We start from the raw sequence: 16,690 nt of genomic DNA, 5'->3' as shown, positions 1-16,690 counted from the left end.
CTGGATATTTAAAGTTATTTGTTTCACTGAAAAGCCATTTGTTTTAGCTGAATCTACATGTTTGCAGTGTGTAAAATCAATAGGAAGCTGTATCTGTTCTTCTCCCGGTGACATAGATTCCCTTTCTGCTTCTGTATCTTTACTACAGTTTGGAAGGTCTCTTTCTCTGCCATGTTTTCGGCGAAATGGTGGAAATAAGGTTGAAAGGGGCCTAAAGCTTGAACTGTGAGCGCTGGGGCTCAGACGAGGCTCTCTGTTGGGTTGCAATGCCAACAGGAAAGTAGGACAGTGGGGCACTAGCTCAATAAACGCTCCTTTTCCTCACTTTATGCTTGTATTTTCAGTCTCAATAACTTATCAAAGACATGAATTTCTTATTTCTTATTTCAAGATTTTTTCCCCCAACATCCTTCATTAGTTTGAATGTGTTGATGTTGACAGTGATCACTGTCTTTACATGCAGACACAAAGCAAACAACTCTTTTCCATTTGTTTCCTCTGTGATTTCAGATCGTCTCACATACAAACAGCAGCAATTCGAAAACTTTGTCAAATAAAGTTTGTGCTTTACAGACTGACAAGTCTGCGTGCACGCGCTTCACTTCGAGTTTAGTTCTCTTCATTTTAGAAAAAGGAGGATGAATGGGTAGATTTGTTACTGTCGGTCCTGGGAACGCATCACACTGACGTTTGAGCCACCCCACATGCCTGCTTCTTTCACCAACACAGACACATACGAAGAACCAGCTGAGGGTGAAAATAGCGCAACCCTGATCAGGTTTTCTTTCTCTCTTTCTGTTTAGCCTCTGATAAAAACGACACACTTAGGTTTATGGAAGTGATACACAGATAGACGACATTCATACTTTTAGTCCAACCCTGAAAAAAGCGTCTTCGTTTGAACAAATGTGTGGTTCTTTATTTTCCTTGCGACCCCCTGGATCCTTCTCAGTGACCCCTGTGGGTCACCGGATCCCAGTTGGGAATCGCTGAGTTGAAAACACATGGTTTGAACGGATGAGTGGCTTCTTGTTGTGCAGGAACTGGAGGCTTGCGTGAGCGCAGTGTTTTCTCTGTACGGTGGAAGTTTGTTGCGCACAGGTTTGATGTTGATGGATTTCGTTAGAACAATCCATCCTCTGCATAAACGGTGCCATAAATTGTACCCGACTGACCTGGTTGGGGGGGTTTACCTAAGCTTTTAATACAAGCGGGTGATTTATGGCCACTGCTGGTGCTCGTTTCTGGCGCATCACAGAGGAAAAGAGAGAAACCAGCGGCCCGACACGGGGCACGTGCCCGGGCCCAGCGTGCGGCCGCTGGGTCGCTGGGTCACACACTGGCCTCAGAGAGGACTCTTTCTCAATTCATGTTTTATTTTCTTTCTACCCACTCACATCCGATCCTTCAATATTATGAGTTCAGGCTATTGTAAACTATGCAATTATGGACCAATTACACGAAAGGTTTATGATTATTCTATGATGGCGTACATTAATATTTAATAATTAATAAATAAATTAATTCTGCAATTCCATATATATATATATATATATATATATATATATATATATATATATATATATATATATATATATATTGTAGATGTAAATGCAGAATTAATTAATTTATTTGTTAAACTTTAGCCCATACCCACAACACTTAATTGCTGTTTTTATATGCATATTAATGAGGTGTTGCTTCTAATTACTCTAGAATGTTGATATTTCTCCTTTTTTCTTCTAGATAATTAAATTAATATCTTTTCCAGCTGATTGTTACGGGTCAGGTTGATCTCCCGTCGGCATAGCAACCGAGCCTTAGTTGTTGATCTTTTAAAGTATCCTATTATCAGAATGTTTGAAACGTCTGCGACAGTCTTCTGGGGCGCACTGCCGTTTTTTTTTCTTACGTTTGGTATAAATGACTGGAAATAAAGAGAAAAAGCATAAACTAAGACTCTCAGTGATTTAGGAAAGACCAATGTGCATTACATGTACACGGGAGCTGTTTGCCTTTAGAAACTCCTCCTTTTAACGCATCTGCTGCGTGTTTGAATGAAAGACTTCTAGACTGTATAAGCTGAGGTGGAGTGTCAGTAAAATAAACTTCCTCAGAGTCCAGTTTGGGTGCCACTTGTATTTATTATGATTAATATTGGCTATATGTGTATCAGTCCTGTTAAGCTTGCACTTGAAACTCAAACTATTCACTTTCATCTGGAGCAATTTTCTGTCTAAACAAAGACAAATGGCCTTTAAAGCCGCAGCTCAGGGTTTCCCACTTAGTCTCGGTATTTCTTTTTCTATGTTTATGGCGGGCGGTGTATGTCGTGGAGTGATTACGCACAAGCAGGCCCTTTGTAGCGCACATGTTTATGTTTTTATGTGGGTGAGATCACACCTCCACAGGAGCTTTCCTGTGCCTGTTTTCAATTGGCACATTTCTCATCAAACTCTCACATGATTTATTCCTGCTCTTTCTCTCTCTGCCTTGCACAGGGGAGGTCCCCTGGCCGTCGTCATCGTCATTATTGGACAAATGAAGTGCAAAATGAGTTTTTAAAAAACGTGCATGCGTCATCCAAACACATATAAAAATGAATTAAAACCTTAAAGTGGACGCAGTCCCGCGGAATATATATTCGGTTTCTTTATTTTGTACTCCATGACATCCCAAAGAAACGTGAGCAGCCTAATATTTCTTTACTTCAGTGCTACAAAATGAAATTTCGACCTACTAATATGTTTGAAACGGTCTTATCTTGGTACAAAAACACATTAACCTTCGCAATAAAGTCAGTTATGGGCCATTTGTCCGGCGCACCCACTGCGCCATAAGGCCTTCATGCTCGTATAAGAGCGCAGTAGGTCTGTCAGGCTGTGTGGCCCGAGCGGGACTCCGTGAAGGTGCTGAAAACTTTACTTCTGTAGCTCCTTTACATAACATTCAAAGGCAAATTACTGAACAAATGTATTTAGAGCCTCCATCGAAGTAACAAAAGGAAGTATTAGTGATTCCATGGTGGCTATTTGGCTATTAGACTGGCCTAAAGAGCCGCTAAAGAGGCGTGAAACGGAATTTGCAAGATAAAAGCAAGGTCAGTCTTTTACTAATTAATCATTTACATCTATCTATCTATCTATCTATCTATCTATCTATCTATCTATCTATCTATCTATCTATCTATCTATCTATCTATCTATCTATCTATCTATCTAATTAATAAAAGCTGATATGTTAGAGACTCGCACAACAACGAGGGTGTTTGAGGTTAAAAATTATTCTGCTTAACCTTTAAAAATACAGAAAGAGGTGAAAGTCAGTTTACTTCGTTACCTTGTTGTTGAAAGCAGTTTATATGGATATTTATCAACCTCCAGAATCAATTGGTCAGATGATGGATTACATTGCCTCTTGTGCAGTCAAGTCAGGATTTGAGTACCAAAAAAATAAAAAATAAATAAATAAATAAAATAACAATGATAATAAATTAAAAAAAAAACATAATTAAAAAAACAAAAAATAATATATGCATAATTCTGTAAATTCAAGATTATTATTATTATTATTATTATTATTATTATTATTATTATTATTATTATTATTATTATTATTATTATATAAAATAAGCAAATTACATAATTGACTTGGCTAATGAATACATGCACTGTAATTTGAAACAACAAAAATTACTGCTAGATTTATTACAATTTCAACTTGTTTTAGGTCTTAATGGAAAGAGCTACATAAAACACACAGGCTTTTGCATTTTCAGATGACCTCTTGCGAGCAATGTTGCGAATTTGTAATACTTACTTAAGGAACTTGTATTGGCACAGTGGTGCAGTCTGATCTCAACATCTTGTGATTTGCCAATGTTTGACATAAATTTAGGAAACTGTTAAAACACAGGAGACAGCAACTGTGCCAGAACATCTCCCCAGCCAGGATCCTGGTATACTGACCTCAGTGAGGATCGGAGCCAGTCCGGAGGTCATATGCTATAGGCTGCCGCCATCTTGAACAGATGTACTCTAACTTAGGTTCACATTGACGTAAAGCACTCGGGAAGGTTTGGGGAGTGGATGACGACATGTTGGCAGTCGGGATTGGGATGTTATGGGAGGAGCAGTCTGGTGGTGGTTGGGTTATGAGGTAGATTTGGATCAGACACCCAGAGAGCCGAGTTGACAGAATTTACAGATGCAGCAGCCTTGTGGTAGCGCTCATGCGCACACAGTGATGGTTCATAGCTCAAATGGCGGCATGGAAAGATTCACTGAGCTGGAATTTCACATGTAGAAAGGCAGCAGCCGTGTTCGGCCTGTGGATGGTGGATGATGCAAGATGACCAGTCGTATTAAAGCAGGAAGAAGGACTTTAGCATATTTGTAATTTGAATCAAACTAAATATGACACAGTTCTAGGTGTACAGCTACAGCAACCACAAACAAAGCTGTTTGTTTACAGCAAATCACATGTTCTTGTCATGCTATGCTCTTAGCTGACAAATGTCTTCTTCATAATAAGCAGCTTTAGAGTTAATACTCAAAAAACGTCAAACCAGCTATTTATATGTCAGTGGAAATGACTAAGTATCTGCCTTGTTAATGTGACATTATTGTTATTTTTCTTGCAGTCAAATAAATGTGACTAAGATTGCCACATACTGGTCTAACGTACATTTCATCTTGATTAAACGCTGAAAAACATAATCAGACTAATACAGTCATGTCTACCTTCCAAAGATAACCGCTCTAATGGCTTCATGGCTAGATATCAACGGTCATGTAAACAAGCCATTGGAAGTAGTCTAAATTGACATCAGCTTTGTAAGAGAGGGTTTCAAAACAAAAATTTTATGGACCACCAAAATGTGTGCGTGTGTGTGTGTGTGTAGGGTTTGTGTGGCTGTTTTGTATATATGATATTTGTGTGTGCAGTCTATCCCGGCGTCCAACAGAGGGGCCTTGTGGGATGGCAGGTCTTTGACACCCACCGTTGAGAGCAAGCAGGGGAGGGTGAATGTGTCTGGACCTGCCCCACACTCACACACACACACACACACACGCACACACACACACACACATACACTGCTGCTGTCTGCAGTTAGCCAAGCAGAACGGGAGAGACAGAGGGAGAGACACAGACACAGGGAGTGAAAGAGTCAGCGAGAGATTTTGCACTCATGGGGAGAGCAAGATGGGTGGTACATCTGCACAGTAGGAGTGTGTTTATTGGTTGGATACAGGGCAAGGGGAGTGTTTGTGTGTGCCTTGTTGAGGGTGCTGCGTGTCTGGGTGCGCTCCATTCAGTAAGAAGGATTAAAATAAAGTCATTTGATAACTGAAGCGAGAGATGGAGACACTATTTTTTGAAACAATAAGAAGAGCTCAGGTTCAAATTCAACATCAATAGCAATATTTTAAACGGCTTTGCAGGCACTTCACGTACTTACTGAAAAGTAAATGGTTTCACATTATATTGTTTTTTATTGTGTGTGGGAAGTGAATGGTTTCAATGAACAGTTCTTCGCTCATTGTTGCTCAATTTCAAGAACCCGTTTACAGTATGAATGGAAAAGCTCGCCATGTGAAACTAGAGGAGTTTTATATCGCTAATCTCACTCAAACAACAGACTTCCTCCAGGTTCTTGTTGAAGTATATTCATGATTTTGAAAATACCAATGGAATGCTTGAAACAATAGTAATGACCATCAGAGTTGCTTTTTTATTTTGTAAGCCCCGTCTACACCGGATATTCATAAAGTGCAGTTGTGTCAAACGGCCCAGATTATTACTGAGTTAGTACCTGCTGTGACATCCACCCACATGTCCCGTGACCCCTATTCAGAGGCCATGAACGGGTCCCGCTGGATTATTTTGAGGTGGGGCTAGTCTTGTTTCTTATCAATTGCTGTCCTGACACAATCAAACTCCAGGGGTCATTCTATTCCAGTAGTGAATAGAAATACACTGAAAGAGGACGTGTATATTTAGAAAGCTTGACTGTGCAACTTTCCATGGCTCATTGACACAAAAAATATATACACAAATAGAGTGGATCCAAAGCAGAGTAAAAGACTGAGTTGACTGAGTGCCTTGACTTTTTCTTCCACCAGTTTGCAGATGAAGGCTTTGCATGAAGGACCTGGACTGCTTAGTACACATGCCAGTCATTAAGTTACACATCACTCAAGAGGTTTGAAGAGCAGTATTTAGAAAGGGGAGATTTCTCCTTGCGGCAGCTTGAGCCACGTAAGGCCCTCGTCCTTCCATTTCTTTACGAGCTACGGACTCTTGTAACAAATTTTTGCCAGTCAAGCAGAAAGAGATCTTTGATATTTGTCTTTAAAAAAAAAACCAGCCAGTTACATCTGTGTGGAGAGTGGACACAGCTGTAAAATGGTGGGCCTTGGGGGAGGAGGAAAGGCCGCATTACCTGGTTTCTGCCTCTGCTGGTCTTGTTAAATATAAGAAAAGAGAAACGCAGGAAATGGGGAAGGAAATTTCTTTGTTGAATTTAACCATAACTGTGTGGTTAATGGTGAGACATTTTTAGGCAGACGGCCTAGCTCCAGGCTTTGTTCCTTTCAAGAGCAGAGAAACAGCTTTTGCTAATTTTCAAGCAGCCATCTTTAGTAAGCCTGTGTGTGTTGATTGGTACTGCTTGAAAGGAAATACCGAAGTCATGACTGATGTGAAAGACCCAAATGTCCACTGTAATTAACCATCATGTGTACGTGAGATAAAGAGTTTGAATGTTGTATATTTTACTGGGTAAAGGGGTCTGTGTGGAAGTATTCCCATTCATACTGAGTACAGTGTTGCAGCAGGAGGCTATTACACTTTATTCTGTCCCACTTCTCATCCTTGGTGTCAAAAACACTCACCACCTGCACTTCATCTACACTTCAAAAGGCCTGCAGGCAAGAGGAGGGCTCCCCTCTCTTATTAAACATTTCTTTTCTCCGCTGGTCTTCTCAAGAACAGCGGCAGGTTTAACCAGACCCCTGCTCCCTTATCAACATTTCACCAGATTCATTCTGAACATCTTAAACGCACTCCTCTGCATAACTCACTCAGGGCAAATTCAACACATTTCAGTGGCAGCAGCACTAACCACATGCAACCTTTTGTGAAGATATTTACATAATCTCCATGGTTCCTGACTGCAGCCTCTCTTCCATGCTACCAGCTGTGAGGAGCATTCATTTAACTACAGCTAAGCTGTGTCTCAGTGGCACAACAACTAAAGTTTTAAGGGAATGTAGAAATTAAAGGACAGTGAAAGGAAGGTCAGCACACCTAAATGGCTATTATCGAGGCAGGCATTTACTGAGGGCAATCTAGCAAATGTGAAGGTGTTGCTTTTGGTTTGCTGGTATCAAAATGACCCTAACAGCAGTCCATTTGGTAGAGGCAGAGATGGCAGATAGCCATAAATTGGTGTTTGTGACAGATAACACTCATGTGTGTTTTCAGCTGTAGACAGAGTACGGGAAAGAAGGCCATGTTATTAGTTCTTGCAAGCTCTCAGAGCTGTGAAAAAAGTGTTCTCTATCAACTGTTTATGGAGTCAATTAATGAGGTTGTATAATATGCAAATTTTTTTTACAATCATTATCACTAAATATCGTCTCTCTAATGCAGCAGATTTGCTTAATTGAAAATTCATCAGTTCAGTTCATGATTACACCATTTCTAATAGAAGCCTGTGAACTCCCTCGGTACATGGTTGTTGTTAGCTCTGTTTTGTTTTTTTTGTATTTCCTCTCCAATGATTTAACATCAAATGCTGTGGCAGACTAATTACAAGAATGTAGATGAAAGTGGAGGACAATATTGGCTGACCCCCTCCCTCTGTGCCAAGTCAGGCCATAAACAGGTTCCCTTTCCCCTTTCACACCTGGTGGAAAGCCCTTTTCATCTCCCATTTCACTCTCTCTAACGCACTCACACACTGAATACACAAGAATGGTGACAGTTGTTTAATTAAACAGCCATACACATATGCACAAATTACCCCCGCCTATTAGAAATACATGCAAAACTCTCTTAAATTCTTCATCCATGTAGTGGTTTCTTAGGGTCAGAGCCATATTCATTCACTCCTCTACTAATGAATCAATCAGCTGGTTCCATTCATTTCATTGCTGTCAGGCTCAATCGATCAGCTTCTTTCCCCCTGTCCTGACAGAACAGCAGGGGAGCTCAGAGGTGCAAAGGAGAGGAAGGGGTTTTAAACATCCAGACAGTTCAAAGACTCATAATTTTTTTATCCGCTTTGGTTCCACAGAAATATGGCATTTTGATGGTGTGTAGCAGTGTGTATGTATGGGTGTGAAATAAAAGAGAGTGGAGGGATTAAAAAAAGATCAAGCAAGATGTCTTCTGCAGTTAATACACAGTATCTGACCTTCTTATTACCTTTTGCAGAAGTCACATGTTGGCACATTAGACTCCAACAATATTTGAAAGCATTAGCTGATGTGAGATTTTAGGGATGTCCCTTTTTTGCAGAGATGCATAAAATACCCCATTTTCTGCAAGTCTAAGTTGGCCAGGTGAACGATGTGTGTGGTGATTCCAACTCTCTGCATGCTTCAGTCCCCCACCTACTGAGTCAAAGTCAGAAGGGTTATCGCTCATTAAGGTCCCTCAAAGTTGGAAGTGTGAGTATGTGTGAGGCCATGCAGAGTGCGAAAAACAGGGAGACAAGAAAAGGGGGTTCAGAGGGTTCTCATTTTCAAAAGCCACTTAGTTCTGTTTATTGGCTCACCAGTTCATTTCAAAAGGTGTTGAGCAAAGCAACTATGCAGGCCAGAGTTTGTGGGGAGCCAAGGTCAACTGAGTTGAGTTTACAGGAGAGAAAGGATGGACAGAAAAAGACAGTCAGCAGAAGAGCAGAAGGAAATAGTGTGGAGAGCTGAGCAGCTGAGTAGCAGTTTGAAATAGGAAGTAGAAATGGCAAGCTCAGTTTGAGCAGAGAAACTACAATTCTTTATAATCTCCTGACTGGGGAAATTGTCACCAATTTATGACCAAAGTCTTTGCTTTCACACCATGCAGCTTCCGCCCAGATAAAGTAGTGCACCTGAGAAGAGGGATCTGCTGCTTTCCATCTGTACCTTTCAGAAAACTCGTATTCCTAGTCTATATATCTTGCACACTCACTTTGGTCCCACATGAAAGGTCCGGGCTTTGATCTAGTCTGAAGGGAATCTGCCAGTTGCTTTTTAATGAGTCTTACAGTGGCAATCAATAGAGGCATTGTGTGACAGTTTTAAAACGCAATCTCCAGTATTGTCAGAATGGGTGAGTCACTGGCAGATGGAGCAAAATTTATTAAGAGTTTAACAAGAGGCAAAGGGAGCATGTAAGTAAACACAAATCTCATTTGAGCTGTGACTAGAAGCTTAACAATGGCTAAGCATGGTGGTTTTATTACCTATCTATGGTCAAATGACAAAGAAACACTGAGCCCTGTTAAACTAATTTATCAGTGGGGACAAAGGATTATGTTATTTATCAGCATCTGCTCTTTCGCAATATATCAAGATTTACCTTAGACTCAAATGCTGATTTATATGGACCAGTACACATTATTACTATTTAATCAGAAGAAGTGCGATGTAACTGTATTTTTCCAACTAGACTATCTTGGCTTCTTTGTCAGGCTGCTTCGTTTAGCTTCCTTGCCCTGGGCCTATGATAGTGTTGCACCTTCTCAACTGTCATTCTCTGACAACTGTTGTTCTGTGACTTATCACAACTACAGTAGGTTCTAATTGCAGTATTGCAGTATTTTCCATAGTCTGTTATCTTAAGATCTCAGTGACATTAGACAGGCGGGAGACAGATGCTATTAAATGCTTGGAGACATGCTGTTGTCTAGTACTTGATAAGGTCTTGACCATATGCTTTTGTCCTGATTCGATTTAATTCTAATTTTTTGGGTGCTGATTTGATTTTAATTGTGATTTTCACAATTCTGCGATAATGCTTATTTTTGTTGATTAAAAACAAAAAAAAATGTACAAAACCTTTCTTTTTGCTTGTTATTTTTCTTGATTTCAGTTGGGAAAAAACAACACATTAGCTAGACCTGCTATAATGCCCAAGAACACAAGTAAAAAGATAAATAAAAACAATAAAAATTACAAAAATTAAAAAGGTTTATTTTTATTTACTTAAAAAAATAGATTTTTTTACAAAAAAAAAAAAAAAAAAAAAAAAAAAAAATATATATATATATATATATATATATATTTTTTTTTTTTTTTTTTTTTTTTTTTTTTTTATTTTCCCACCCTACTGCTTATGTTGTGTATTTTAAGAGGAGAAGTAGCATCTAAAACAATTTCTCATATACGGCACTTGTTTCCTGTACTTCACAAAGGCCAAATGTACAAAAATAAAGAAGAAAGGAATACAGTGAGGTTCAAAGACAAAAATGTACGTTGCAGGTGTTGTATGTGCTTTTATTTCAGCATGCCATTGATGCCCTCAACTTTTGTCACAAAATGCACTCCTGGCCCATCAGCTTGGATAATATGAAAAATCTGTGCAGTAGGAATGGTACCAAAAAAGACAAAGTGTGCCACAGGAGGCTGTAATTTAATATGCTTATTTAGGTGACAAAGGGTGTCTAAGTGTGAGCTGTAGAAGGTATCCGAGTTTAAAATACCTAACCAAACGGCTTTAGTGTGTGGAAACGATCGACAGAGACATGAAAGTGTGAGCAACAAAACACACAAGGGTCAGATAACCCATGGCCAGATGGGAATGGTCAAGTGAACACAAGTGGAAGGTTGTGGGGGTTACAATGTTTATGCCACCAGTGTCAGGAAAATAATACAAAAGCATTGCCCTCTCTGCCACTTTGAGCCTCTTTAAATCCTCATGGGTCCAGGAACTAAAAGGCTGGTGATGATTAGAGATTCACTTTAGAACACTATCAATCAATGCCACCAAGGTAGACAGGATTGGTGCCGGTAGCCCATTTTTCCAACCAGATTGGGCTGGTGTCTCATGGGATTCACGCCCTTTTTTCACGCTTTGTTAATTAAGCGACCAAGCTGCCCCTTCACTTACTTATTTATGAATCTTGGCTCCAACCTGTACTGGAAACCACTTGGTCTTCTCTAATTAGTCTCTCACTAATGGCCATACTTCCAGACTATTGAAGACCCTCATTCTGTCAATGCACACACCAAACTCCAACACCCATATGACCTTGACGTTACACAACCCACGTTGTCCGGGGTAGTGTTTCTGTGGTACTGGATAAAGTGCCCCACATGGGATAATGAGGCAACACTTTAAAAAAAAATCAATTTCCATTTCCATCTGTCTAAGTAATTATTCACTTGTTTATTAACCTAAGCCCAGAGTAGCCAGGAAATGTTTAGCTATGATAGCTATTAAATATGGGAGAGGTAAAAAAAACCAAAAAAAAAACCCAAAATGAGTGACTTCATGTTTGAAAAACTCTTTCTAAGAGTATCAGGAAAAGTATTAATTGATCTGTGTCGGGCTTAAATTGTGGCTCTTTGCAAACTTAGAAAAAAGTTCAGATGCATACTGTCTATGTCATACTACCATTCTTAAAGTAAACCAGCAGAATGACATCATTCCTACAATCCCTGTCTTATAATTACGGTAGCTACCAATCAGTCCAGCAAGCACCCTACCCAATCGTGTTTTTTTTCCCATTGCTTTAATGAAGTCACTGTTCAGGGTCAGTAAGCCCATTTGCTGTGGCCTTGTGTGGTGTGGTTTGAATCCCATAAACACTGGTCCAGAGTCAGGTTTTCTGGCCAACAGCCGTGGGGATTCATTTGTATTCCTCCCACTTTGGCTAGGTCAGGGTCAGGGTTGATGACTAATCACATCAGTGCTGATCCACACCCTGCATTCAGAGCATTACTAACTCCGTATTGCTTACTTGGACCACCAAGTGGTCTTGCCTGTAAACTTGTGTGCACATTGATCAAACTGGAAAGGAAGCACATTGATATTTCTGGCGCATCTCATTTTCCATATTCTTTACTTGCAGAGAATAACAAACTTCCACCTCTCTCTTGTTTATTCCCTTCAGATGATACAGATTTCTCCATAGGCCACAACAGAATTGATCCCAGCCGAAGACATGTGCTAATGGGTGAGCTTAGGCATACACACTGGGACTGTTATTTTTTAACTACCTAAGTTTGCCACAGGCAGTGTTTTAAGTACCGCAGTGAGGCAGGAGTTTAGATAGAGGAAATTTCTGGGTTACATTTAAAAAATACAGCCATTGATTGGCTTAAACAGTCCAAATGAAAAACAGCATTCTACTTTAATTGTATACAGCTTAATTCAAGTTCATTTGTACATCTATGTTTCTATGTACATCTAAGTTCTTCCATTGCTAACGTTGGTTGCAAAGGTGCAGCTTGTATTTGTGGCTCATGTAGTGGTGTGTTTTTGGATAGCCTGACATCTTAACATTGCTATCATTAGTCACAAATAATCCAGGTGTTATTATTTAAAACTAAGTGAACTTTCCAAACAGCAAAAGTAAATGTCCATCCATCCTTTTTCGACACCGACTTATTCTAACGCAAGGCTGTTGGAGGCTGGTGCTTATCATGGCTCTTACCAGGCAAAAGGCGGGGTACACCCTGCGCAGCTCACCTGCAGCAAAAGTCAATATACGAACTAAAATAAGATTGCCCTCATGTCTTGGGCTTTCCAGTTAAAGACTCTTGCAAGTGTGAACAAAACATCTGAAATATACATTTGTTGAAAAATAATTTCTTACTATGTACTATTTTCCCCCAAGCAGCCACACCACAGTTTTATAGGATTTTTGACTTATAAGGACACATGCATATAAAAGTGGACATCCATGCTAGATGAACATTTGTGTTTCAGGTACAGGAACATGTGTGCGCACAAACATGCTCTGTGCGTCAGCACATTAATCAATGGGTGTCTGGCAGCCCTGTGGCTACAACCACTGTGTGTGTATGTGAAGGTAGTGCTGGTTGTGTAGATAATTGGTGACACCCTGCTCCCTCTAAACTGCCAGCTTTAGTTACACATCAATGAAGGGTGAATAATACATTAGCTAGGGTAGCCTATCTCTTCAGCGTATCCCAACAGAAAGAGATAGATGGAGAAGTAGACAGATGACAAAATGAAATATATCTACACCATATTTCTACGATAGAGAAAAGAAAATCCTTAAAAGGATATTTAACCCGAAGCTCCCCGTCCGCTTGAAACTCATTTATCATCCATGTCATTTAGACAGACTACCAACTTCACCCTTTCCCCACTACAGATTGTGCTCCTTTCCTCTCGACTTGATGCACACCCAGTGTTTTTTCTCTTGAAATTGTTCTTCACATAACAGGACACCTCCAGACTCCAGTGAAGAAGAGTCATAATCTCTTCTCTTGACCATAACAGTGCGTTGAAATAGTTGAACTTGCTGAAGTGTGTCAGGGTCCTTGAGTGTGGAATGGTGACATGATTATTTTTCTGTCATCGCGATGTGCTTGGTTGTTTTCTCTATGCACCAGAGAGAAATTTTCAGTGGTCTGTCAAAGCCTCGACCTGTACCGCCTGCGTGAATTCTCTGCATTTTGGGAATTGTCCCCCTGCCAGTTTGTCTTTTTCTGTGGCAGTGTGTGCATATCCAGTATGTGTTTCTATATGTGAGTGTGTGTGTGTGTGTTACTAACTGTTGTATGATTTATTTCTTCTTTCTCTGGTGTTGCTGTCTGGGGCCCTCTGTGTGTCATGCCAATGCACAGAGGTCTTTATGTAATTGCAGTGGGCCTCTGAAAGCCCCCTGCCATATGGACCCCAGCAGCCTTGGATCTCTGTCTGTCCATCCGTCAATTACTTTTAATTGCCCAGAGCCAGGATTCTGTGCTGTGACTATCTATTTATCGGTTTCTTCATAGGTTAAATACATTAATATGTAATAAGGTTTGGGACCTCGCCAATCCCTGACCATGAGACTGACCAGAAAATGCTGAGCTTGGCTAAGAACAGGTAGTGTGGATGGTAATGGCTCTAGTCACGCTGTATTGTTCTAAGTTTTATTATTGCCAACTACATTCATTTTTTATCCCTTTCGCATGTAGTGTTTGTTGTCTTTTATTTAGTGTAATATAAATGCAAAATAAAACTAAAATGTAAAATTTTCCATGAAAAAAAAAAAGTATTTTAAAGATAAAAACAAGCAAACAAAAAAATCTGTTATCTCACAAAATAGGGGTGCATTGTTTTGTGTGTTAAAAGTAACGGTTTTCATGCTACTGGTTTGGTCTGTTGTGTAAGCTTTTGAATATGCATGTTAATAATAAGTTATTTAAAGCCAAAAACACGTTGTATAATAGCTTATCTCCTATTTAGCCACTTCTGTAAAGTCTACGGAGGAAACTTCAAAACGTTGAAATCAAGGCCTCAATAAGACTGTTTGCAGTTCAGTAGGTGACAACACAGTAGCTTATAATGACATAAACCTCCTTTATGTAGTGTATGCCTTTATATGAAGACTTCCCTGCATGTCAGAGACTTTTGTGTTTTGCTTAGTTTTTTTTTTTTTTAAATTTTTGGCTTCCTAAAGGGCTGGCCAATTCGGACTTCAAGCTTATTCTGAAACAGGCTACTCCTGCTCTTACAGGATGACACTTTGCAAGAACATAAGCTAAATAGCTAAAATGTAATTTTAATGTACATGCCAAGCACAGTAGATATTAACACTGACCGTGTCATGTTTTAAGATTTTTATGGATGCTCCAAAAGCTCTCTCTTACTGTGCTTTCTCTCTTGCTGGTTCATTACTGGTGCTTTTAGCTTCTAAAGAGGCAAAGTCCATTTGCACAGAGGAGGTCTAACAAGTCAAGTTATTACAGCAGCCAAGTGTGAGATTAATTAACTCAGAGGCCATTAAGAATAAAGGCCCAACAAGGGGAGGGAAGAGACAGAGATACTGAGATACACAGCATCCACTCTCAACAGATCAACGTGATTAATTTCATTAAGCCATCAGAGGGTATGGGGTATTGAAAAAAAAAACCTAACAAAAAAAAAAACCAACCATGAGTAATAATGGTGTCTCCCCTTCGCCTTTACTCATAGGTTAATGTTGCCAAATAAGAAACACATTTATCTCCCACTACCAGCTTAAGTTGTAAAGCCTAGCTCCAGAATAAATAAATGAAACCTGTTCCATAATCAGGCACACTGCTGCTGTCACCATAAACCATAAGCCATTATTTGTATTGAGGGAAATGAGAAAAGGCAGACAGGAGCAAGGCTGGTTGCTGACATGTCTTAAAAAAAAATAAAGAGAAAATACTGCTGTGGAAAGTTTGCAGGGAGGAACACGAACCACTTCACTTATGAGTTTGAAAGCTGGTTAATTAGTTATGGCCAGGGAATCCACACCAAGAGAGGAGAATAAAGATCAAGATGAATGGGAGTGCCAGCCATATGTGTGAAAGAAAGAGACAGCCATAAAAGTAGAGACAAAGAGAAACAGAAGAGAAAGGAAGGAAGGATTTGTGAGAGGAAGAGAAAAAACAAAACCACGTAGATGACCTGCCCACTTTACCTTGATGTGTTTCCTACGAACAGCATCTACGTGAGTGCATCTAAGTCATCTTTCCTGCTCCTGTATTTTGAAATGTTGCGTGCTACACAAGAGTTTCTTTTTTTTTTTTTTTGTCCTTTCACATGAGTCACCACTCCCCAGCTTGAATGCGAGGGTACATGAAAGAGAGACTCAGAGTTAACTTTTATACGATCTTTGTGTTTATGGATTTGCGTGTCTGTTTCAGGGTGGGTGTGTGTTTGTGAAAGTGTGGCAGTCACACAGGCCTGCGTAGCCCTGACCTGGCTGGTTGCATTCCTAACTTTAACTGCCCCAACCTCTCTTTTGTTCACGGCATCTTTAATCTGAAAGGCTAATGGTTGGGCAAGCAGGCAAACTGTGACAAGGTTTGCGCTGGCTGATGTGAGAGGCACCAGTCAGCCGGAGTTGCACACAATCTGGTCTTCCCCATTACTGAGTTAGAAAAAAAAAAAAGGTTCTTGTGGTGATTTGAAAATGTGGTGGACCAGCATAGAGTGTAATTACTTAGCTTCTTAATTTCCCTACTGTGATTTTTCCTTAATTCTCTTTCTCGTCACAGGTAAAGGAGGGTTATCTAGGTATATAGCATGACTGGCAGTCATAATTGACTTGATAATTATCTTCATATATCATCAACCATTGCTTGATGAGCCAAAAAAAAAAAGGTTTTAGTGTTGGAATATCTGCTAATAGAGTAGTCCCCCAGCTCATATTTTGGTTGTGTTATTTTGTTTATTCTGTCTGTGCAAGTTTCCGTGGAGAAAGAGAAAAGAAACAAGCAAACCTCAAAGACTTTTGGTTTCTACCACCGCAGTATTTTTTTTTTTTAAACTCTTTTAAAGTAATTGGAAGCCACTGGCATGTGGAAAATGTGAAACCGCAGTGGGGCTTTGCCCCTCACTGCAGACGCACAGGCAGCTGTTCCGGGTGGAACAGGAAGTAGCCATCTTTAATTAGATTCAACACAATCATTACATACGGCAATGGAAGTGGATCGTAAGGTGATCCGATATGTTGGCAGATGACTGTATTAGCAGGGACTGCATC

General features: G+C 39.9%; 1 protein-coding gene across 3 annotated transcripts in view; it reads left to right on the top strand.

Moving 5' to 3' along the window:
* Positions 1–16,690, top strand: part of ephb3b (eph receptor B3b) — a gene marked incomplete at both ends in the record, with an annotated part of 54,986 nt that overhangs the window by 854 nt on the left and 37,442 nt on the right. The gene's annotated exons all lie outside the window — the stretch shown is intronic.

The sequence above is a fragment of the Telmatherina bonti genome (assembly GCF_933228915.1).
Source record: "Telmatherina bonti genome assembly, chromosome: 8".
Taxonomy (NCBI): domain Eukaryota; kingdom Metazoa; phylum Chordata; class Actinopteri; order Atheriniformes; family Telmatherinidae; genus Telmatherina; species Telmatherina bonti.
Note: the sequence above shows the minus strand (reverse complement) of the source record. Positions and strands in the feature narration are given on the sequence as shown.